We start from the raw sequence: 6,502 nt of genomic DNA on the forward strand, positions 1-6,502 counted from the left end.
AGCCTCCATTGGCTGTTTGTGGCTTTTTAATGGATATAAAGTCAGTAGGGAGCGCGAAACTATGCATGAAGTACTCCTCTGGCAGTATCCTTGCGCGGGGGGAGCTTGACCGAGGGAAATGGTCGCTGCCAGGGGACCCCTGGCACCTCTCGGGGGAGGAGGGGTGGGTGCGGAGTGCAATGCTATGCTGGTGAAGGGAAAGCCTTGGGCCATTCCTGCACGGGGAGGAGCCGCTTCCCGCCGGGGAGGAGAGACCGAGTGTGGGGCGGGAGGGGGTGAGGAAAGCGCCAGTGGGCTCCTCCCCTGGCCTCCGTCCCTTCGGCGCCGCGGTGAGTGCCGGGCACGGGCCGGGGAGCAGGCGGGCTCCCGGGGGAGAGGGCTGGCGGGTTCGAGTGTGTGCTTTCTGTAAAGCAAAGTTTCTGTGGTACCGCGTGAAAGGTGGGAGGGCAAGGGCTGCGCCGCTCCTGAACTGGAAACTTCGGGGCTCCTTCGTATTTCCTCAGGAGGGTCCCTCCCGCCCGGCGGCCGGCGCTGTCTGACGGGGAGTGGGGAGCGGGGACGGGCAGCAGCGCCCGCAGCTCCGCGGACAGCGCGGAGACAGCGCCTTCGTACGAAACACAGCAGCGCTGCCCGGCGTAAATGGTGCTCCAGATGCTGGCGAGGATGTGGTGTTCCTGAGGGCTGTTGGGGAAGGGTGGCGAAGTCCCAGGGACGGAGGAGGCGGGAGGGATGCATCGCTCCCCTGCCGTCCTGGCGGCCGCCCCGCTGCCCCGTGAGCGGCCGTGGCGGGGTGCAGCGAGCCATTTGCTTCCCCGAAAGCCGCAGCGGAGGTCCCAGTCCAGGCGTGGAGTCACGCGGCGCTCGCTTAGGCCCGGTGCTTTACCCACCTACCGCGAAAGAAGCTGGAAGAGAAGGAGGCGGGAGCGGTTCGCAGGGCAGGATGGTGCCCCGTGGCCTGGCCGTGATTCCATCAGTTCCGTGATTCCATCAGCTGCTACTTTCCGTGTAGGATTCACTGCTGGTTGAATGTGAAAATAGTAAATTACAGTAGAAAAGCAGTTCCATGTTTATAGACAACAGTGAATTGCCCCCTCCTCCTCTGTCTCTTAAAAAAAAAAAAATCCCCAAAATTTCTCTGGTTGGAGAAAGTTTCTTTGCTTTCTAGTAGTGGCTCCTTATTATTTATTGATCTTTTCCTACTGGGAAGGAGTTACAAGGAAGCCACATAAAGTCTTCCTGACAGGGGCCTCTTAATGTATCCAAACTATATATAAAGTTACATTTCTATACAAAGGAATCTGTTAAAATATGTAGGAACAAAACCTGTGAGGGATGTGAATATTTTTGTCAAAGCCTCTGCCTTTTTAAAGAAAAGGTTGTCATTTTACCAGATGGAGGCAGAAATAATTTCTTCTGTATTCTTTTATATCTGTTGCTCTTCAAATAACTAGGGATGCTTACAAAAGCTTATGATACAGTCAAAAGAAAGGGAGAGAAGGGAGGGAGGAAAAACCACTGAAAGATGCTGATCTCTGGGACCCCAGAGCGATGCAAGAGCACGAGTTGTAATGGATTTACAGGAACATGATGTTAACATATGGCTCCCTGGGCATTTATTGACATGTGTAGCATCACTGATGATAGAGATCGTGAAGTGGGGCGTGATGAGTGTTCTTTAATTCACACAAACAGAATAATTTAAGATCTGCACAGGGACTCTGTACAAGCTCTACCAATGCAGCATTTTTGCTATAATAATAAAAGGCTACTTTTTAGTACCTTTAGGAATACATCACATTGCTTCTCATCAAACAGGCAGACTTTTTGTGTAGCACATGTGCCCATTTGCCTCTGATCTCTGCGTGTTTTTTACTGTTTTTGAACTAAGTAAAATAGCTGAAGTTCTTTTAAATGTGAGAGCTGCTGTGTGGAAGTAGGTGTTTTATTCACTTATTATAGTCAAAGACTGACTACTGTTGCATGCATGACATAAGATGTGGAAAATCAATCCCTTTTCTGTCTCTCCCAATGATAGCAAAAAGTAGAATTTATGCTGGCCTGACAGAGTCCAGATTACCAAGCATAGCAAAATTTCCAGTTCTCCTCTTGCTGTAATGACTCTGTAGTGAGTAACTGGCACTGTAAAATAGCTTTTCTCAGGAAACAAATCTGATTTGAAGACACAAAGGGCATAGGGCTCTATTTCATGTGAAATGGAGCATTGTTTTCATACCGTCACCTCTGGAAGAGTGATCGTCTTGCGAATGCTACGGACAGAAGGCTGTGTTAGTGGGGACTTCACTAGCCCTGGGCTGGCACGGGCTGGCACTCAGGTTTCTGTGCTTCACTGTTGTCCTGCCAGAGTTGGCTATTAGGTGCTGTGTAAATCCTGAAGATAATCCAGCTAGTGGCTGCAGGTAACTAGGCAATAGCAGAATTTATTTATTTCACAGGCAGTTTAGAGGAACAGTTCTTGTCAGAATAGCAAGACTGCAGAAGTAGTATTGACTGAGTTTTCAGCTCTTCAGAAATATTCCAGATTGGTATCAAATTAGTTGTTTTAAGGGACAGTTGTTAATTAAGTTGCTCCTTGTATTGCCTTTACTGTGTCATTCTACACAGTCTCAATTCCCTAGCTGACCCAGAAGTTAATAAGGACTCAATTCCCTAGCTGACCCAGAAGTTGAAATGTTTTTTAGCTGTTCTGTAAGATCCTTCAGCCCCTTTATCTACATCATTTACCTTTGACAAGACCTTGCTGCAATAAACCAGCACATTCTTTGCTGCCAGGGGTCTTGCAGCACTGGAAGTGGAACAGGCATCCCAGTTTTGTTAGAAGAAAGAACTAGGAGATCTTAGTAAAAAGAGGATGTGAGAAGGGCAGGGCCAAGAAAAGTAGAAATGTATATATGCTTGCACAATGCTGAGAGTAGAGGGAACTCAGAGGAAACACAAGATAGAAGTGCCACTGCCCTCGTGCAGAAGGCGTTGGCACCACTGCAGCTTATCGACATGGATTGTACAAAACCTTGCTGGAAGTATGATGGTTTTACTGTACCTCTTACTATGACAAATTTCATTTCCCTGTTTCATTTCCCTCCTTATTCCTTGCCTGATCCCCATCTTGCTTCCTCTTTTTATTCTCAGTGGCACAGGTTTATGATAGCATTGATTGCCACACTTGCTGTTGCTTCTTATATCACTTCCATTCCCATCAGCATTTCATTTGGCTAAGACCCCGTCTTCCCTTTCTTCTTGGCTTTTACAGCCAAGTAGGTGGGTAAGTATTCTGCTCTTGGCTTCTTTTTAATTCCTTCTAGTCTGTTTCCTGCCTTCTTCACCTGATGGACTTTGCTGTCCTCAAAATGTCTAACTGAATTTCCTCTCCAACATCATTGGCAGCCTCTTTAGTAAGTAATTGGGGTTTTTTATTTTTCCTCTTAGGAACAAGAAGTCCATTCTCTTCCGAGATAGGAAGCTTTTCTCTACGTTTCTCCTCTTGTCTCCTCATACCAGGCTCCTGCTTTGTTCAGGTGTCATCTGTCTTGTCTGTCTCCATTCCTCCTTAGGTGTTCTGCTGTTTCAGCTGCTCTGTCAAGCTTGCAAGTCTTTCCCTTTTTCTTGCTTATGTCTCCAAATAGATGTGTTCACAAGCTGTTGCTGTTCGAACAGGTGATCTGTTTTGACTGTAACTAAAGCCTTAAGGTGTCTTTCAGAAAAATGATTTTATTCACTTTAGCCTTTTGAGAAATGGAAGGCAGTACACTGAGGTATCTCACATTATTTAGGTCTCTGTCTTTTCTAGCAGCATCCCCATGACTGATGCAACATCAATCACACGAATTGCACTGGAATTGAATCCAGCATCTGGAGGGCCCAAGATAAGGCAAAGCACACTGTATGCACTCTAGTAAGGAAGTGCTTTCAATGCCTATTTATAAGCTGCATAAGCATTTACCTTTAAACATACCAGATGCGTAACCTAGCATTGTAAAACTGATAGATCCTTCCAGAAAAGACTTAGCAACCTTGTGTTCCCTCACTGAAAAACTCTTATTGAAGCACTATGGAAGCTGGGGCTCTTTGCAGATAGAGAGGTGATGGGATGCAGATAAGCTGGAGACCTCATGTTGTCACACACTGGCCTCATGTATTTTAAAAACAACCAAAAAACCCCAACAGCACAAAAACCCTCAACAACACAAAGAAAGCTCTAGTGAAACAGAATCATATATGTCAAGTTTCTTCATACAGCTGATATATTTTGCTATGAATACATGTAGCAGGAAGTCTTTCTGTTCCAGCACTATTTGAAGTGTTCAGCTCTTCATCTGGTATGGATTTTCTTAGTCTGTGAATGGTGGAAATTTCCATTTTTTCTTACTAAAAAGGACTGATAAAAAGTACTAAGTACTCTAGTACTGGATGGTGTGAGGTTTTGCATTATATTTAGTATTTTCATTGAAAATATCATTGAATATGTCATCATGCACAGAATTCATATTCCCAGTCCTGACTTCCCTGCTTGGCATTTTTGTTCTTTCTCCTTTTCTCCCTGATGTTTAGCCTCACTTTATATTCCTTTTTGCTTGGTTTCTTGTTTCTCCATTCTCCTGCAGATCACCCTGTGTGAACGGGAACATGCTCTGTCCTGCAGCATTTGTATGCACACCCCTTTCAGTAGCAACCATGATTTGTACTGACTTGGACGTAGTCAGATGCAGGACAGACATCTTTGAGACCTTCTGGTCTCATGTTTTTCATGTTCTGTCTTGCTGCTGTATTTCTTCTTTCTTTTCTTACGCTCTTTGTAGATGGAACTGAAATAGTGAAGAAAATACTTCTATTTGCTTTGTACACTTGACACCATGTTGGTTCATTCTTACGGTTTTCTAAAGATTCTCTCAGTTCTTCTTACAAATTAGGAAGAAAGAAAATGCATTAGAATAATGTGGTCCTAGAATAGCCAAAGCAGTCAAGGAATGTTGGGTGGATGCAGTATCTTGAAAAAATAGGGTTAATATTTTAATTGCATGTTTTAAGATGATGCTATCTCTTTAACTAAAGCCTACAAAAGTTTATGGCTTAATGATGTTTTCAACATGATTGGTCTTCATTTACAGAATGAGCTTTCTTGAACAAAGAGATGTACCAGTGTGGGTTCTGGAAAGCTGAGTGACTCAGAAATCAGACACTTCCTCGGGTGGGTCATCTGAATAGGGTAATGAAAGCTTGATTTGTCTTGAGTAGATGCAGTCATTTACTGGTGTGGTAAGAAATTCAGATCACTTGGTTACATTCCGTTTGTTGGAAACAGTTTTGTCATTCTGGGAGTTGGCTGTGACCCAGAACAGTTGTGCTGGGGATTTGCCAGGTCTCAGCCCTTGGAGAGCCCAACTCTTAAGGCAGTTATCTGCATCCATGCAGGTCAGCAACCATAAGTCGGAACCTGTTGGGAAATCTGAGGGGTTAAGCTGATTTGCCCAGCTGGTTTGAGTGTAGATAGTTAATATCACTAAAATGCAGTAGCATAAACTGTGTCTTTCTTAAGCAAGAGAAAGACAAGAACATCAAGCAAGAGAAGCTTCACTGATGCAGACAGCAGCTTCTGATATAGAAAACCCATGGAAGTGAGATTGTTCCAGTAGCAGGTCACTTAGAATAATCTGTGAGCTGGCAGGGCTTAGTTATAGCTTGACAGGGGAATGCTGGGGAGCATTTGAGAAAGTTTACCATCACTGCAAATGTCTTGGGAAATTGTGAGAATTTTGTAGCAGCAGAGTTGGCATACTTACAGAATTGTTGAAGGGTTTTGTCTTTTGGTTTTGTTAATATGACTGTAATCAGAATCTAAGACCATTCTTCCAGATATTCTTTGACCTGCTGAAACAACAGTATGGTTTAACTGTTACTGGGTGTTGTTAGTCATTTGTGTTGATCATGCAGATTCTTGCTGTCTGTGTGGAGGTGATTCACTTGTGATCTTGGCAAAAAATTAGTTTCCTGCATGGGAAATTGTATGTGCAAGTTTGTACCTAAATAGTACGTAAACGAACTTACTGTTGAATGGCAATTTCAGTATAAGTTCATACCTACAATATGGTGGGCACATTGGCTAAAATTTCAAGAAGCCCTGCTTTAGTAATACAATAGAGAGCAGACTGATCCCGATTCCTCTTGCTTTATGCCTTGTAGAGAAAAATTGGAATAAATGGACAACTAAAAAGAGCTCCCAAGAGGTGGTTTGGAGAACAAGGGTATACACTGTGTATATATTTGCAGACAAGGAGAGGGCATTCATGCTAAAGAGTATGGTTTCAAAATAACCTCCCTCCTGGTATTGGTGAACTTTGTGTCCTTAGAAACTAAACTCTTTTCCCTAGTTTAGCTAAAACTGCCTCAGAGTTCACAAGGCCTTGCTTTCAGGAACAGTTATTATATTTGCAGCGCTTCATACAGTCTCTTGTTGTAACAACGAAAAAGCAGAGTGAATTGCTACTAT

The sequence above is a fragment of the Vidua chalybeata genome, chromosome 1, assembly GCF_026979565.1.
Source record: "Vidua chalybeata isolate OUT-0048 chromosome 1, bVidCha1 merged haplotype, whole genome shotgun sequence".
Taxonomy (NCBI): Eukaryota; Metazoa; Chordata; class Aves; order Passeriformes; family Viduidae; genus Vidua; species Vidua chalybeata.